Raw genomic sequence first — 19,509 nt, forward strand, 5'->3', positions numbered from 1 at the left:
GAATGACCACACCGTGCACTCTACTGGGGCAACACGTGCAGAGCCTGACTCACCCGGTGGGTGAAGGGACGGCCCCAAATAAAAAAAACACTGGTACTGTGCTTGCAGGCCTCACTGGAGGCCACTGTCGCTTCTCCACCAATACCCTGCCCGTCAATAATACTACCCTGTTCTGCTGCCTACAGTACCACCCCCTTCAGTGCACAACAAGGTTTGGGACACACCACTCCTTTTTCACCACACTCAAAACTCTACCCACAGATAAAATGGTTTTACCCTAATGTTCTCTTGCTATTGTTTTATCGCCCTATCAATTCCCTATTGTCATATTCCATTGTTCTATTCCCAAATGATATTTTGACTTTGTCTTCTATAACTCTTCACAATGTAACCCATAATCGTACTGCAACAAATTATATTTCCATCATTCACAATGGTATTGTAAGCCACACTGAGCCCGCAAATAGGTGGGAAAATGTGGGATACAAATGCAATTAATAAATAAATAAATAAAAGTACCACACTGCAAATTGCTGCTGTGTTCGCAGTACCGCCCACCCATCATCAGCCCAGGCGCTGGTCTGCGCGAGTGCTTCCTCGTGAAACAGGACTCCTCATACCTCTGACGTGCTGCACCTGATACCACGGCAGGCCTACCCATGCTGGGACCCCAAGGCAGGAAGCCACTGCCCGCATATGTGCCAGGGATCTGGAGGAGCAGCAGACCCCGGGATAGCAAAGGATGCCCGATGGCAGCCAGCCTGACAACACACCACATGAGTGAAAAGCCGAAAAAGGTAAACCAAGCACCAGTAGCAGCCTGAACCATTGGTGCAGCAGGCAAGATGGCGATTGCAATCTTGCAAATGCCGTCTTAATGAGCTCCTGGAAGTCCCGCCCTTAACCCGTAACCCGTCTCTTAGACCTTCCTTTAACTATAGGTATCCCTACCCCTCACTCACTTCCTATTTCTATTCCTATTTCTACCTACTTACCCCCCACCATCTCACCCCTCCAGGACCCTTTACCTAGCTATGCCCGGGCCTCTGTCCGTTTGTATGCGTGACCCCCCCCCAGCGGCTAGGTTACCGTCTGAGTATTTGGTTAGCTTACTAGAAAGACTGACAACTTCTCAAACTTTCCATTTGTTAAATCATACCTTACTAACTTTTCCTTCGGCTAAGGGCATACATTTTAAATGGGTTTTAGAAGGTTCTTTTTCTTTTCAAGCAGTGCAGATTTGGAATAGCCATTGATTATTAAACAGCAACTATCTTATTTTTCTTTCTGTAAACACAAAAACACATTTCTTTTTCATAAATATTTGATTCAGGGGAATTATTAACTTTGTCAAACTATTGTAATCTTCCCAAAATTTATATTGGCTATCTTTTTGTGAACCGCTTCGGACCTCTTCTGGGAATAAACGGGACTCCAGGTACATGTGCATAACCCAATATTTACATCTTGCAGTTTATGCTTCTCCAGGCCCACAATTCCATGGCCATCAAGTACCCAATTCACTAGAATGGATGCTTATTTCCTTAGAGATCGGGGTTCTGTCCCGTATTTGCACACATATTATTTTCATATGACTTCTTCACTGCATCGGATGTAAAAAATATTGCCTTATACATGTTGGAAAACTGAGCACTGAACTTGAGCACACAACTCTAATGCATGGCTTATTACAGTGGCTTCTTAACTATGAAGGCACATAAGCCATTATATTGCACCTGTTTTTTAAAAGGCAACATATGCATATATGTACCTTCTTAAAATTGAATCTCCAAGGCACGAGTAATTTTTTTGCCTGTGTATATGCCCATAAGACTTGGTGCTTATACCTGTATTTTATAAGATAAATTCATTATTGTCGATCCTACTTCCACTTCACCTATTCTTGCTCCCTGGGAAGGCCTACACATAGGTCACATAAAAGTAGGCAGGACCGCCGAAGTGGGGGGGGGGGGGGGGGGGGGGGGGGGAATTCCTCGGGCTCGGCCTCCAAGGTGGGCCCGGTGCTGGGGTCTGTCTCTCTCTCCTGCTCCTGACTGGACCCAGGTGATCGCATCCCGACAAGAGCAGGAGAGAGAGAACTCCGGCACCAGGCACCTCTTGGAGGCTGGAGAGGAGCAGACACAGCAGGGCTTCGGGCCAGGGCCTCTGGTTTGGCTGATAGGGGCCCCCCCCAGGCCCCACCAGCAGAAGAGGTTTTCCTCCAGCACTTCTCTTCACTGTGCCGCATTGCCTGCCAAGTGGCTGCTTTTCCCCTCAGGCCGCGTATGCTCGGTTTTGAAACCGAGCAGCATGCGCGTCATGAGCTAAAAAGCAACCGCAGGGCAGGGCAGGCAATGCGACAGAGAGAAGAGCAGCGCTAGAGGAAGACTTATTTTGCTGGTGGGGCCTCGGGATCCCCACCGACCAAGGTATTTGGAGTTGTGTAAGTGGCGGCGATCCTGGGGGGGGGGGGGGGGGCGGCAGCGGTAATGATCCAAGGGGGGAGGGGCTGGAGCTCTGCCTGGGCCCAGCAGCGGCAGCCCTGCCCTGCCCCGGGCCCAGCTGAGTCTCTCGGCAGCCCTGAAAGTAGGCTATTTTCCTGAGGCATATGTAAGCATGTCACTATACTGCGTGTTCTAGCTCTTTTTCAAATGATCTCCTAAATGTGCATTTTAAGCCTAATTTCCATTAGTGTATAGTTCCCAAACTTATTTGTTGTTGTTCTTGTATATGGCCGATGCTAGTATAGTTACTATAATTAGTTCTCCCAGCAAAATCAGAAGTTAGATATTTGGTGTTATTTTGGACTCTTAGTTGAGTCTTCAGTAACACATATAAAAGACAGTACAGATGTATTTTTATAAGATGTGGGTTTTACAATGTTTGTGGCCATTTTTATCAATGAACGATTTTCTTACAGTGTTTCAAAGGACAGTTTTCCTTTATTTTGATCATTCAAATATTTTTTGGGTTATCAGTAACCCTTAAGACTCCAAGATTATACTGGGGGAAGTCATATTATAACTGGTCCAATTTACTTTAGAATTAAATATAAGCTGATGATAAATAATGGAATGATTTAAAACGTTATCTTCATTGTTAGAGTCTTCTGAATTTGCTCACCCTGTAAGAGCATGGTTTCATCATTTTTAGTTATGTCCCGTGTTAAGAGTTAGGAAAAGTAAGACCCATACTAGAAGGTTGTTTTTTGTTTTTACAGTGGCATCACTTGCTCTCTGGAAACTGTTGCCATCTGATATTAGAGAGAGAACTGATTTTAATACTTTTCAGAAAAAGTTGGAGCTCATACTGTTTTCATAAGCTTTTAATTTGTAATGTTTTTGATTGTAATGTATATATTACTTTATGTTTATTTCTTTTAAAGTATTTTTGTAAACTGCTTAGAACCCTTTGGTGATTGAGTGGGATAAGTATATTTAAATAAGTACATACTTTTACACTGAGATGTTGGAAGCCAGCTGATTGCCTGGGGGTGGCTGTATGAATGAATGAATTTTTAAAATTTGTCCTTCATATTCATGAATCCAATATTTGGTTATTACATGTTCCATGCTGTGTTCCTAAAAGCCATAATCATACTTTGATGAAGAACTTAATTTACATTTAAGCATGAAGATCCATATGTAATGTGGCTTGTATAAATGTGGTTTGGAAATGCCATAATTCCTGTGGAAAACTGAAACCAGGGACTTTCTGTGTCAGATCTTTCACAAAACATTTTGTTTATATGCATTTTTTTTTTACTAGCAAAAATGGTTCTGATAGTCAAATGGCAGGGAAGATAGAGAATCCAGATAGCGAGGTTGCAATCAAGACCATAGTAGACATGGAGGGGCATTTTTGATATGACTTCTAAGTCCGACTTTGGACGTTTTGCTCAAAACATCCAGAATCTGAATAGCAAATATAGCCATTTTCAAACAGCAAAACATCCATATATATATTTTTTTTTTTTTTGAAAATGGCCACTTGTTAGTTGTTTTTGTGCTCTGTGCATTTATCTTTTTGGTCCATTTTCAAAAAAGAAAACCAACCAAGTGAAAAATGCACAAAATCAAGCCATTGGGATGTAGCAGAAGCCAACATTTTTTGTAGATTGGCCACATAGACATCCCAGAAATCAATGGGGCACCCTAGGGGGCGCTGTAATGGACTTCATATTAAAGCTCCCAGGTACACATCTCACTGTTACTTCTTTATACTGAATGGTGAGCCCTCCAAAACCCACCAAAAACCTACTCTACCAAACTGTACACTACTACAATAGCCCTTATGGGTGAAGGGGTCACCTGTATATGGGTACAGTAAATTTTGGTGGCATGTAGGAGGGCTCACACTTTCCACCACAAGTGTAACAGGTACAGTGGGATATGGGCCTGGGTCCTCCTTTCTATAGTGCACTTCACTGACTACTACTCTACTCTAGGGACCTGCTTGCTGCTCTAATAGACCACTGGCTCTATTATCTGAAGCTGCCATAGAGGCTGGAAAGTAATATTTTAAATCACATCTTTGGGAGGAGTGAGGGGGTCAGTGACCACTGGGGGAGTAAGGGGGTCATACCTGATTCCCTCCAGTGGTCATCTGATCATTTAGGGCAGTTTTTTGTGCCTTTTTCATTCTAAAAACAGGTCTAGACCAAAACTTTGAAGTTTTAGCCCAATATGTTTTAATTTTGTTCCATTATAGCTGTAAAAGCGTCCAAGTGTTAGGAATGCTCTAAGCCCGCCCCCGAAATGCCCCCTTGTGGTTTGGATGCACTGCAGATGAATTGCATAGATAAAAGTCTGCAAAATAGGTTTTGAAAATACTGATTTGGATGTTTTGAGAAGAAATTCATCCAAATGTTGCTTTATGACAATTTTTGGATGTTTTTCTGTTTTGAAAATGAGCCCCCATGTGTCTTTAAATAAAGAGCAGACAGATTTTAAACATTAAATTATCACCTTTAACTGCTGAGCAAGTTGTAAATAGGAATAACACTTGATAACAGTGATCATACCGTGATCAAATTTGATATAAATTTCTGGAGTAAGCACACACAGGAAACCTAATACATTAGCATTTAACTTTCAATAAGGAGACTATGATAAAATGAAGAAAATGTTTTGTTTTTTTTAAAGCTGCAAAGGTAAAAAATTTACATCGGGTATGGGTGCAGAAACAAACCAGTGAGGTAGGTCCAAAGAGGAAACTTTATTGAAATTGAAAAACGACCCGACACGGCCGTGTTTCGGCCCAAAGGCCTGCCTCAGGGGTCTATCTCTGATGTCATGGAAGATAATGGATGTCGAAATGAATTGTAGAAGTAATCTGGTAATGAGATCCTTCAGCAATCTTCTATCTTGCAAAAGCGCTATGAAAAAGGGGTAATGGCCGTGTGTACGGCCAGAGTAAATATTGCAACTAAAAGCAAAAACGTTTTCTGTTTCTCATATTTTCGTGAGGTCTTTTCCTCCTCCTTGTTGGTTTCCCATCAGGTATGGGTGTTCAGAAGTACCATCCTGGAAATCCAGACCAGATAAATTCCACTTATTAAAAGAGTTGAAAAGAAGGCCGAATGATAGTTGGCATGGTTAAAAAGCGAGGTAAAGGCAACTATTAGAGCTAAAAGAACAGCCTTCAGAAAATGAAAGAAGGATCCAACTGAAGATAATAGAAAACAGCATAAAGAATGGCAAGTCAAATACAAAGCGCTGATGAGGAAGGCAAAAATATACTTTGAAAACATAGTAAACATAGTAGATGACGGCAGAAAAAGACCTGCACGGTCCATCCAGTCTGCCCAAGAAGATAAATTCATATGTGCTACTTTTTTATTTGTACTGTCCTCTTCAGTGCACAGACCTATCCCCGCCTCCCAACCACCAACCCCGCCTCCCAACCATCAGCTCTGGCACAGACCCTATAAGTCTGCCCAGCACTATCCCCGCCTCCCAACTACCAGTCCCGCCTCCCACCACCAGCTCTGGCACAGACCGTATAAGTCTGCCCAGCACTATCCCTGCCTTCCACCACCAGCTCTGGCACAGACCGTATAAGTCTGCCCAGCACTATCCCCACCGCCCAACCACCAGCCCCGGCACAGACCGTATAAGTCTACCCAGCACTAGTCCCGCCTCCCAACCACCAGCCCCAGCACAGACCGTATAAGTCTGCTCAGCACTAGCCCCGCCTCCCAACCACCAGCTCTGCCACCCATTCTAGGCTAAGCTCCTGAGGATCCCTTCTTTCTGCACAGGAACATTGTGTTGGAGACAAAACCACATAATAACTTTTTTAGGTATATTAAAGGAAGAAACCAGTAAAAGAATCAGTTGAGAGGTAAAAGGGGCACTCAGGGAAAACAAGGCCATAGAGGAGAGACTAAATGAATTCTTTGCTTTGGACTTCACTGAAACAAACCTAATAAATTAAAGAGCGGCAAATTGCCTGGACCGGATAGTATACATCCCCGAGTACTGATAGAACTGAAAAATATTGTTAGTAATATATAATTTATTTTTAAAATCAAGCATGTTACCAGAAGATTGGAGGGTGGCCAATGTAACACCAATTTATAAAAAGGGTTCCAGAGGTGATCTGGAAAATTATAGACTGGTAAGCCTGATGTCAGTAACAGGCAAAGTGGTAGAGACTATTATAAAGAACAAACTTAGGGCACCTTTTACTAAGGCATGCTAGCAGATTTAGCACATGCTATAAATTAGCATGAGTTAAATGCTAAGATGGCCATAGGAATTTAATGGGCGTCTTAGCGTTTAGCGCACGTTAAATCCGCTTGTGTGCCTTAGTAAAAGGGGCCTTAACTGAGCATGTACATAGGCATGGTTGAATGAGATGTGGCCAACATGGATTTAGTCAAGGAAATCATGCCTCACCAATCTACTACATTTCTTTGAAGGGGTGAATAAATATATGAATAAAGGTGAGCCGATCGATATTGTGTATCTGGATTTTGAAAAGACATTTGACAAAGTACCTCATGAATGACTCCTGAGGAAATGAGAAAGTTATGGGATAGGAGGTAGTGTCCTATTGTGGATTAAGAACTGGTTAAAAGATAGAAAATAGAGAGTAGGGTTAAATGGTTATTATTCTCAATGGAGAAGGGTAGTTAGTGGGGTTCTCCAGGGGTCTGTGCCGGGACCGCTGCTTTTTTAAACATATTTATAAATGATCTGGAGATGGGAATAACTAGTGAGGTAATTAAATTTGCCAATGACACCACGTTATTCAAAGTTGGTGAATCAGAAGAGGCTTGTGAAAAAATTGCAAGAGGACCTTACGAGACTGGGAGACTGGATATCCAAATGGCAGATGACATTTAATGTGAGGAAGTGCAAAGTGATGCATGTAGGAAAGAGGAACCCAAACTATAGCTACATGATGCAAGGTTCCATACAAGGAGTCACCGCCTAGGAAAAAGATCTAGGTGTCACTGTGATGATACATTGAAATTCACCCTCTGCTCAGTGTGAAGCTGCGGCTAAGAAAGCAAACGGAATGTTAGAAATTATTAGGAAAGAAGTGGAAAACAAAACTAAGGATATTATAATGCTTTTCTATAGCTCCATGATATGACCACACCTTGAATACTGTGTGCAATTCTGGTCACCACATCTCAAAAAAAGATATAATGGAATTAGAAAAGGTAGAGAGAAGGCAGGGGTGTGCTGGTAAATTGTTAACAGGGGGCTCTCTCTCGCCAGCAAAGTAAAAGAGAATTCAGGAGGGGCCCAAGCCCACATTTTGGCATCCATTTGTTAAAGTAGCCATGGAGAACCGGCTCTCAAAATTCTTAAAAACTTAACAAACGGCTCTCGAGAGCCTGTGAGAGCCTGCTCCAGCACACCACTGGAGAAGGGTGTCAAAATGATAAAGGGAATGGGACGACTTCCCTATGAGGAAAAGCTAAAGAGGCTAGGGCTCTTCAGTTTGGAAAAGAGAGGGCTTAGGGGAGATATGATAAAGGTCTATAAAATACCGAGTGGAGTGGAACGTGTAGACATGAATCTCTTGTTTACTCTCCCAAAATACAAGGACTAGGAGGCATACAATGAAGCTATTAAGTAGTAAATTTGAAACAAATTGGAGAAAATATTTCTTCACTCAGGGGGTCTTTGACCAAAGCTAGCACGAGTTATCTGCAGCAGGGCCCATTTTATTCCTATGGGCCCTACTGCAGATAACTCGAGCTAAGTTTTAGTAAAAGACCCCCTCAACGTGTAATTAAACTCTGGAAATCGTTGTAGGCTCGGGTCCAAGGAATTTTGCCCTCCCTCTCGGCAGCCCTGGCCAGTTAAGTTTAAGCTGGACAAAAAACCATGAATACTCAATTTCGGTCACCATAAATGGCCTGGCATTGAATACTCGGACTTAGCGCTGGCGCTGGGCAGACAGTACACAATCTGGCGCCAGCTGAATGTCAGCCAGTTGGCAAATAGGCCCCTTAACATGTTTCAAACTGCTTATATTTTGGAATCTGTTGCATGTAATGGAGAAAACACTGTTAGTATTAGAAAGACTTTACAAAGTGATATACAAGTGTTAGGAAATACTTAAATATGTTGAAGGGACAAAAGGAGAATAAAAAGAGTTCTATACACATAACTTTATGCTTTGCTCTTACTCCATTATCATCAACACTGCAATGCAAGGTGACCTATGCCTCTCACAAGCAAACCGTGGTTGCACAAATTTGAAACATCATTTTCAATTCCACTCTTTCTAGGGCTCACATATAGACACACTGCATAGCAGGGGCATAGCCAGACTTCGGCGGGAGCGGGGTCTAGAACCCGAGGTGAGGGGGCACATTTTAGCCCCCCTGGCGCCGCCACTACCCCCCCCATTTCCGACACCCGCTGCCGCCACCACCAACAACTTTGACCTCCCCCCTGCCGACGACCCTCTCGACCCCCCTCCCGCCGCAAACCCTCCCCTGCCGTCACCCACCTTTGCTGGCGGGGGATCCCAACCCCCGCCAGCCAAGGTCCTCTTCTTCCTTCGTTCTGTTTCTGAGTCTGACGTCCTGCACATTGTACATACAGGACGTCAGACTCATAGAAACAGAACAAAGCCTTGCAATCTGCAGGGCTTCGTTCTGTTTCTGTGAGTCTGATGTCCTGCACGTTATACGTGCAGGACGTCAGACTCAGAAACAGAACGAAGAAAGAAGAGGACCTCGGCTGGCGGGGGTTGGGGTCCTCCGCCAGCAAAGGTAGCAGACAGCGACGGCGGGTTGGTGGCGGGAGGGGGGGTTGAAAGGGTCGTCGGCAGGGGGGTCCAGGGCCAAATCTACGGGGGCCCAGGCCCCGTGGCCCCACGTAGCTACGCCTCTGCTGCATAGTGCTAACAAAAAAGGTAATTTTTAAAGTCATTTTATGTGTAAAACTGCCTGCCCTGTTTGTGGATAAAGCTGTGTCTATAGCTTGTGTACCTGTAACTTTACCCAGTATGTGAGGTGATGTTGCTGAGGATGGTTTTGGGGCAGGTCTGGTGTTAGACAATCAGGGCCAGATTCCATATATGGTGCCTAAAAAATCTGTGCAAAACTCACTTTTGCCTAAGCGTATTCTGTAAGATTTAGACGGGGCATCTAGAATATGCTTAGCAGTGGCGTTCCTAGGGGAGCTGACACCCGGGGCGGATTGCCGATGCGCCCCGCCCCCCGGATGCAGCGCGACCCCCCTGGCGAAAGGACACCCCCCGCGAAAGAACCCCCCCTGGGTGCACGCCGCCGGGGAGGGGGGGTGTGCCGCGCGCGCCTGTCCTCCGTTCCAGGGCAGAGAAGAAGCATGGAACGAACGGAGGACAGGCGTGTGCAGCACCCCCCCAGCAGCGTGCACCCGGGGCAGACCGCACCCACCGCCCCCCTAGGAACACCACTGATGCTTAGTCAATATCATCGCGCCTAAATCTGTGCACACCCATTTGCACCAACAAAAACCTGGCATAAATCCCATTGCGTAGATTTAGGCGGACTGTGCCGTATTCTATAGCTATGTGTGTAAATTTTGGAACGCCCACAAAATGCCCATAAACACACCCCTTTTAATCTACGTGCTTCACCATTAAGGCGCAGTTCATTATAGAATGCGTTTACCGAGCTGTGTGTGTAACTTGCAATTATTGTCAATTAGTGCTCATTATTGCTTGTGAAGTGCTGCTAAAAACGCTGATTTGCTTGTTGAGCCAATTAAGTTACGCACGTAGTTTTAGAATGCACCTGGATTTTGGCATGCAAATCTAGGCACCTTATATAGAATGTGGCCCTCAGGGGCCCAGGGCAGAAACCGTGGAGGGGCCTCAAAAGCTGGCCTTCAGACTATGCCTCCTTTAGCTGGAGGCAGGTTTGGGGCCCTCTATGGTATGGGTGCCCAGGACAATTGCCCTGTTTGCCACCCCCTAACGCCGGCCTTGCTTTGGGGAGGAGCTAACATTTAAGTACATACTTTTGAAAATTTTAACCCAGGACAATTGTACCCTTTAAATACCAAGCGTAATTTTCACAGCAAGAGTACATGTGTATTTTAGTTCCAAAAAGTTGGCAGAGTCCACATTGGCCGCTGTCGTGGACAGGATGATGGGCTCGATGGACCCTTGGTCTTTTCCCAGTGTGGCATTACTTATGTACTTATGTTATTTTTCACTAATGCAGGTAGCTGCAAAATTACTTCTAATGTGATCCAAAGGTGGCAGAGGATGGAATACTGTGGCGCCTTTAGGGTTAAATCTTGAGGTTGAATGGATATAAGGTTCCGACGTATATAGGGGGCGTGGCCTGTCTGCATACTTTAGGAACCTCAGTATGGGTCGGAAAGTGAGCGTCGTCATTTCCTGACTACGTAGATTTGGGAAACAGCCCGCTGGGTAAGCTGCCAAAAGAGATATTATTATTATAGGATATAAACGTTGGTTAAGTGAGTTTATATGAAGTTACTGTAAAGTTTGCTGTGGTTATAGTATATAGGAATGTTATGTGTGTCCTTTCAGGTTGTTGATTGTGGTTCTCCTGAGGAAGCCAAGATTGAAATGCGGTCTCGCATTGAGAACCGAGAATGAGAGTAATGCTCTGATTGAGGACGCGCTGAAGGTGCCCTCAGCAGCCGGACCCTCTAACCGCTGACGCTCACACCACACAGTGGACTATATTTTGAAGCTTAAACTATGAAGCTCCCTAACAGCACGGAGTGATGCCAGCATAGGCATAGACTGGGGGGGCGAGGGGGGGCAATGCCCCCCCAAACGACGATGAGGCGCCGCCGCGCCATTAGTTAAAAAAAAAAACACATGCATGCACGCGCTCCTCTCCATCCGCTTGGCTTTCCTGCTCTCTCGGTCTGCGTCCCGCCTTCCTCTGACGTCAGAGGAAGGCGGGACGCAGACAGAGAGGGCAGGGAAGCCAAGCGGAGTAGCGGACTGAGAGGAGCGTGTCCGTCTACCCCTCTCTCTTCCTCCCTCCCTCCCTCAGCCGCAGGCAGCAGTCTTTTCCAGCGTTCCTGGCAGCGGTAGCGTTGTACACGCTGCCTTTGGCTCTGCCCCGAAGCCTTCTCTTAAAGTTCCTGTTCCCGCATAGGTGGGAACAGGAACTTGAAGAGAAGGCTTCCGGGGCAGACCGAAGGCAGCGTGTACATCGCTACCGCTGCCAGGAACGCTGGAAAAGCTGAAGACTGTTGCCTGCGGTGGAGGGAGGGAGGGAGGAAGAGAGGGGGTAAACGGAGTCACCATCTTGGACCTCGCGGGGGGGGGGGGGGAGCAGAGGGAAGATGGATGGGACTGGGAGGGGTGGGGAGCAGAGGGAAGGAGCAGGAGATGAACGGGACTGGGAGGGGTGGGAAGCAGAGGGAAGGAGCAGGAGATGAATGGGACTGGGAGGGGTGGGAAGCAGAGGGAAGGAGCAAGAGATGGATGGGACTGGGAGGGGTGGGAAGCAGAGGGAAGGAGCAGGAGATGAATGGGACTGGGAGGGGTGGGAAGCAGAGGGAAGGAGCAAGAGATGGATGGGACTGGGAGGGGTGGGAAGCAGAGGGAAGGAGCAGGAGATGGATGGGACTGGGTGGGGTGGGAAGCAGAGGGAAGGAGCAAGAGATGGATGGGACTGCGAGGGGTGGGGAGCAGAAGGAAGGAGCAAGAGATGGATGGGACTGGGAGGGGTGGGGAGCAGAGGGAAGGAGCAGGAGATGAATGGGACTGGGAGGGGTGGGAAGCAGAGGGAAGGAGCAAGAGATGGATGGGACTGGGAGGGATGGGAAGCAGAGGGAAGGAGCAGGAGATGAATGGGACTGGGAGGGGTGGGAAGCAGAGGGAAGGAGCAAGAGATGGATGGGACTGGGAGGGGTGGGGAGCAGAAGGAAGGAGCAAGAGATGGATGGGACTGCGAGGGGTGGGGAGCAGAAGGAAGGAGCAAGAGATGGATGGGACTGGGAGGGGTGGGGAGCAGAAGGAAGGAGCAAGAGATGGATGGGGCTGGGAGGGGTGGGAAGGAGCAGGAGATGGATGGGACTGGGTGGGGTGGGAAGCAGAGGGAAGGAGCAGGAGATGGATGGGACTGGGTGGGGTGGGAAGCAGAGGGAAGGAGCAAGAGATGGATGTGACTGCGAGGGGTGGGGAGCAGAAGGAAGGAGCAGGAGATGTATGGGTCTGGGAGGGGTGGGGAGCAGAGGGAAGGAGCAAGAGATGGATGGGACTGGGAGAGGAGGTGAGCAGAGGGAAGGAGCAGGAGATGGATGGGACTGGGAGGGGTGGGGAGCAGAGGGAAGGAGCAGGAGATGGATGGGACTGGGAGGGTGGGGAGCAGAGGGAAGCCTACTGGAAAGAAGACACTGAATAAAACAGAAGACACTGGGACCAAAGCGAATAGAAAAACTAAATGATCAGACAACAAAGGTAGATAAAAGTATTTTATTCATAATTTATTAATTGAAATGTGTCAGCTTTTTGAAATGTGCATCTGTGATATTTTGCCTGTAAATTCAATTCCTTCCTCCACATTAGCATATTCATTTGCATATGTATATATGCAAATGATATGCTAATATGCTCCGCCCATTCTTTGCCCCCCCAAATGAAACAGTCAAACTACGCCTATGGATGCCAGCATTGGGTTTTGACTGAATAAGTCCTTAATTGACATAGTACCATACCGGATATAAGGCTATGGTTATCATGTTGAACATTTAAAAGGTCAGCCATTACAGCTTTTTAGCTCCGTGTTCTGGAATATGAAGTAGAGAAGAAAGTGATTAAAGTCTCTTTATGAAATGTATTTATCTATGGGCATTTAACAACAGCTGGGACACGGAGTATGTATGTGTGTGAGTGATTGGAATTGGGTTGTGGGGATCTTTAGGAGTACTGAGGGTGCTTTGGGTTTGTATGCATTGTATTGTTTATGTTTATATGTTAAAGAAATTGGAAATGTAAGTAAAGTTGTATTGATTGAACAACAGGGAGTACGATAGGGATTGGTGGAGAGGATGGAATAGGAAAGACTAAAAATGGGAAGATCGAGGTCATGACGGTCACCCTTCAATCTTTTGAATACATGGCCTTCTAGGGGTTTGATAGCTAACTATAGCATCCACAAAAGAGATTGATGGGATCAAGAAGGAGTGTAACATAAAATTCAGCACCAGCAGCAGCTGGTAAATTGTTGAATATCTCTGAAGGGGAGAGAATAAATTATTCTGTTCAAGTCTTGCTGAGTACCTTCACATGGCGACCCTGTTGTGCAAAATCTGTACCAAATCTCAGCAAGGCAAAAGTACAATTGAAGTATGTTAGGAAAGAAAAAGAATTCATACTGGCTGCAACTAGCCTGGGATATACTGGCTGCAAATAGCCTGGGATAAAACGGTGCCCACCCATAACTTGTGAACTAGAGTTGGGGCCCTGTTTACTAAGTCAAGCTAGCATTTTTAGTGTACGTTAAACACTAGAGTTGCCCATATGTTCCTATGGACAACAGCGTTTAGCGCGTGCCAGTGGCGTAGCTACGTGGGGTCTGGGGGGCCTGGGCCCCCATAGATTTGGCCCTGGTCCCCCCTGACAACCCTCTCGAACCTCGCTCCCGCCGCCAACCCTCCCCCGCCGCTGCCGCATCAGGTTCCTTGTTTGCTGGTGGGGGTCCCCAAACCCCGCCAGCCGAAGAGTCTTCTTCAGCGCCGGTGGACTCCGGCGCCTTCGTTGGGTGATCATCTGTTTCTGACGCCTTACGTCCTGCATGGGGCTACATGCACGGTACAGGACGTAAGGCGTCAGAAACAGATGATCACCCAACGAAGGCATCGGAGTCCACCGGCGCTGAAGAAGACTCTTCAACTGGCGGGGATTGGGGACCCCCGCCAGCAAACAAGGTACCTGATGCGGCGGCAGGGTTGGCGGGCGGGGGGGGGGGGGGGGTGAGTTTGCTGCTGTATGTTTTTCTTCAAATATAAGTCTAAAACTATATTCTGTAAGCGAGCTCTACAGCCCTTATAAAAATATCTAATTATGTAAAAATGTATACAAATGGGCAGATTCATCAAATTTAAAACTGCCTCAAAAAGAATATGATGTATCAAATGCTAGGCTGTCAACCCAAGTTGTAGCATTCAAAACTCAGTGGCAGCTACAGAACAGATAATAAAATATGCTGCTGCGGCAGGGGGAGAAGGCTAAACTGTGCTCCCCACCTCGGATTCTGCCCCCCCCCCTCCCGGCGAGGTCTAGCTACGCCCCTGGCACGTGCTAATCAGCGCATACTAAAAATGCTAATGTGCCCTTAGCACTACTTAGTAAACATGGCCCTTAGAGTTGTGCTGGCAGTGATAGATAACACCCCTATTGCAGATAAAGGCCATGGTGGACTTGTTCATGGACCGGTTGCAGCAAGAGATAAACCACAGAGGTTAATGAAGTTAAGAGGATTAACTACAATTAAGTGATTCTGCAGATAAAGAGGATATAATGTAATGTTTTGAACCTTATATTTAAATCAAAGGAGTGAGGTTCATTACTGTTTTAGTTGGGGACAGCACTTTAGCCCCCAAGTTGACGTTATCAAACATAGAAGAGCCATGGGGATTGTGTTGAAGGCTTCATTGAATCTTGTTTAATGGTTCCCTCCATCCCTTCCTGTAGGTGAAATGGAGGCCGTTTCTCCATTAGGTTCCTCTGACACAGGAGGACATCAGCTGTCCCCGTTGTTGACATCTATTTAAGGGCACCTTTTACGAAGCTGTGGCAAAAGAGGGCCTATGCTGGCATCAGCACTTGTTTTTGACACACACTGAGGTCTCCTTTTACCGCAGCGGGTAAAAGGCAGGTCTTTCTTTTTTTCAGGAAATGGCCGTGCGGCAAGTAAAGCACTTGCTGTGCAGCCATTTTGGGGGTGGGGAGCACGTACCGCCACCCATGGAGGTGGCGGTAAGGGCTCCCGCTCTAACCCAATGGTAACCAGGCAGTGCATGGCACTGCCCGATTACTGCCAGGTACACACTCATGCTGGGGGAGGGAACTACAGCTGGGCTGCTGCGGTAGCCTGGTGGTAATTACCTTTTAGTGAGCGGTAAGCCCGCTTTGGGCTTACCGTCCCTTTGTAAAAGGGCCCCTAAGTTAGGGAACCTATGAGTATTCAGAGGGCAGATAATGTGCTCTTGAGTATGGTTCTTGGGGGTGACCTATCGTATCAAAGTTAATGTCTTAAGGCTGTCACTTTTACTGGTATTGGGATAGGGGAGGTGGTAACATGTACCTCATCTCAGCATGAAATCAATACTTAATTGTGGAGAATGATCCCTAGAACTGTCTACTTTATCCAGCAGCAAATTTGCTATTTTTCAGCTGAGACAATCTCCAGGTTTGCCATGTAAGATAATCATAGTGTAGAGACCACCGCTATGCCACTAAGCAAGGGGAAGTTGGACCTGTAGGCCAAAGTGGAGGGTTTAGAGAATACAATAAGGTCCAAGAATTTGGTTATTTTGAACATTTCAAAAAACTAGTATCTTCTCAAGAAATGTTAAAGAAGTATTTTCTTGAACTTTTATTCTTCTTAGTCTTTGCCTTTGGTTTCTTGGGTTTATTATGTACCAAGGACTCCCTCTCAGTTTGAATTTTTTGAAAGTTGGAAGAATTTTTTTTGCCCTAATTTGATTTAGTCTTCCCTTGAAGAGAAAACTAGTAGGACCATCTTGGTTGCCTCATTGGTGCCTCTTGTAAATAGAGATTTAGGAAGGAAGTTATGAATGTGGGTTGCTGTTAACTAGGGTTATTTTACCACAAGTTGGATTATTTTAGCACAGGGTCTCATTGCATAAAATGGAACCCTGTGCTAAAATAACCTGACTCATGATAAAATAATGAGACATAACATAGTAACATAGGTAGGGTTACCATATTTTGTCCCCCCAAAAGGAGGACACATGCCCCACCCCACCACACACCCCACCACTCCCCCTTTCACACCCACCCGCCCCCTTTCATGCCCTTGCTCCGCCCCCTGTCACATTTTCCTCTCCCCCGTCACACACCCCATCATTCCCCCTCCCCGTCAACCCCCTCCCCTTACCTTATTACTGCCCTGGTGGTCTAGTGACCTCTTCAGGGCAGGAAAGAGCCCCCTCTTTCCTGCCCGGAGCGCTGCCCTGCATGCATCCTTCCTGTTCCTGATCTTGGCGCCGCTTCAAAATGGCCACCGAGAGTTGAAGTCTTGCGAGGTCACGTCAACTCTCGGCAGCCATTTTGAATCGGCGCCGAGATCAGGAACAGGAAGGATGCATGCAGGGCAGCACTCCAGGCAGGAAAGAGGGGGCTCTTTCCTGCCCCGAAGGCAGAAGAGGTCACTAGACCACCAGGGCAGTAGTAAGTAAGGGGAGGGGAGGCTAGCAATAAATGTTACAATACAATACAATCTGCCCATTTGTCTGGATTTCTGGACAAACAGGCAGGCTGGTGGGTGGGCCACCCTATAGGACGGCCCGCCCACCAGCCTGCCCGTTTGTCCAGAAATCCAGACAAACGGGCAGATTGGCAAAACCCACCCGGTTGCCCGAACATGTCTTCAAAAAGAGGAAATGTCCGGGTAAATCCGGACATATGGTAACCCTAAACATAGGGGTTCTTTTACTAAGCCGCTGTAAAAAGTGGCCTGCGGCAGTGTGGGCATGTGTTTTGGGCACGCGCTGGGTCATTTTTTTTATCGTGGCTGGGAAAGAAAGCTTTTTTAATGGGCTGGGAAATGGGCATGCACTGAAATTAAAACTAGCATGTGTCTATTTATGGCCTGAGTCCTTACTGCCACCCAGTGACCTAGCGGTAAGGGCTCACGAGCTATCCGCACAGTAACCATGCCGCACATGCCGACTGCTGATTACCGCCGTGAATGCCCCTGTGGTAGAAATTGGAAAATTATTTTCTACTGTGAGGTTTGGCGTGCGCCAAACTCAGAATTACCGCTGGGTGCACACCGCTGGGTGCACATTCCAGCCCGGTGGTAGTGCCAATTTGGCGCACGCTACCCACACATTAGTCCTCCCATGCCTTAGAAAAAGGGCCCCATAGTAACATAACATAGTAGATGACGACAGATAAAGACCTGCATGATCCATCCAGTCTGCCCAGCATATGCATATTACTCTTGTTAACAGTAACCCAGGTTGATAAATTCCCTCCTAAGCTTTAAAAAAATTATTTAGGAATCTTGATTTTCCACTTACTTTTTTTCTTTTATTATATTTTATTATAAAGTTGAATGATAAAAAATGTGCCTATTATAATATGTTCATGGAAGAGAAACAGTAATATATGTGGCAAGAAGCAGTTGGTTCTTTCTTCCTATTCAGCTTCTCCCACAATTGGTTGTGAACCCTAGATTATGAGGGCAATAATTAAATTGCTTAACTGTAGGCTTTTCATCAATAATCAAAACTATGCATGCAGTTTTGCTTTGATTTACTGCAATGGAAAAATCTCCTGCCAAGATTTGCAACTGCTTTTTCTACGGATATGTTTTTCAAGAAAAACTATGGGGTTCTGTTACTAAAGAATAGCCCATGTTGCCTGAAGCACGGCCCATAGGACTATAATAGGCCCTGTGACAGCCAACTTTTCAAAATTAATGGGGGTGCTAAGCCCAATGGAAATAACCCTTCCCTGGACACATACAAGGAATTTTCTCAATATTGGGGGGTGCTCAAGCACCCACAGCACCCACAGAGTCGGCTCCAATGTCATGTACTAGTCTTTAGTAAAAGACCCCCTATGTGCATTATTGACCCCCTATGTGCATGTTGCCTTCTCTGAACTAACCCTACCCTACAGGTATGTGTGTTATAGTATTACCCACTTACGTTCCCTTACATAGAGGGTGACAGTTTTCATAAAGTTCATTTCATAAGTAAAATACCATTTTATCGGCATAAATGGCTTTGGATATTGCATTCTTCAATTTGAAAGATATTTCCCTCATGCACTACAGATTCTCATTTTCTTTCCTTCTAACCTCAGTATAAAGCAGTTATGCAGATTTTCAGCAGCATGTCATCTGGCAATGATCGGAAGCCTAACTGGTTTAACACTTTTGGGATATGATTCCTGACTGATTGAATATTCTCATCATCTTACAATGCACCCTATTACACGTAAAATTAAATTGCAGGGACAGGTTTCTCTCTCATTTGTTCTGGCACAAATAAGGTTGTGTACAATTGGCGTGTCCAAACATCCACCCTATTAAAGTTCAGTGTGAGAAAGGATTAAGGAAAAGACTGGTGTTGAAAGGCACCTGTATAACATCAACTCTGAATAAATCTTGTGTTGAGCCAAAAGATATCACAACCTGTAAAAAAAAAATATTTTTTTTTCTCCAGGACCAGTTCAGCAGCTGGAACTTAATCTACACTAACACAGATCTGAAGCAGTTGCTCAATATATGGCATAATTCAAGAATCAGTCTGCTTTGGTTTTGGATGTAAAGATTTAGTAACTAGACAACACACCCACTGACTTCTTGCAAAAGAGCTGCCATCTCCATGGGCTATAATCTTGTGCATTATAGAAAGCCAGTAGCAACGTCACTGCCAGCACATTAAAAATATATTTACCATTTTCAAGATTTTACATAACATTTTAATAGTCAATCCATTTGATAGAGAAAAATGTTCAGCAGTGATATTATCTGTAACCTGTATTCTCCAAGGAGGCAAGTAAGGATGTAGGCGTTCATTTTCAAAGCAGATGGACGCTTCGAAATGCCTAAAAAAAAAAAGTCCATCTGCTAAAAACGTCCAAACCTCAATTTTGGAAAGTCAGAATTTGGATGTTTCACATTGCAGTTCATCCAAATAGCAAGGGGCTTGTTGGCGGGACTAGGGAGGGCCCAAGACTAGGTCATCCAATAGCGATTGGCCATGTCTAAAAAAAAGGATGTTTTTATCTAGACCTGTTTCAGTTATGTCCAAGTTACAAAAAGGTGCTCTGACTGATCAGCTGACCACTGGAGGG

This window comes from Microcaecilia unicolor, chromosome 10, assembly GCF_901765095.1.
Source record: "Microcaecilia unicolor chromosome 10, aMicUni1.1, whole genome shotgun sequence".
In the NCBI taxonomy this organism is placed as follows: domain Eukaryota; kingdom Metazoa; phylum Chordata; class Amphibia; order Gymnophiona; family Siphonopidae; genus Microcaecilia; species Microcaecilia unicolor.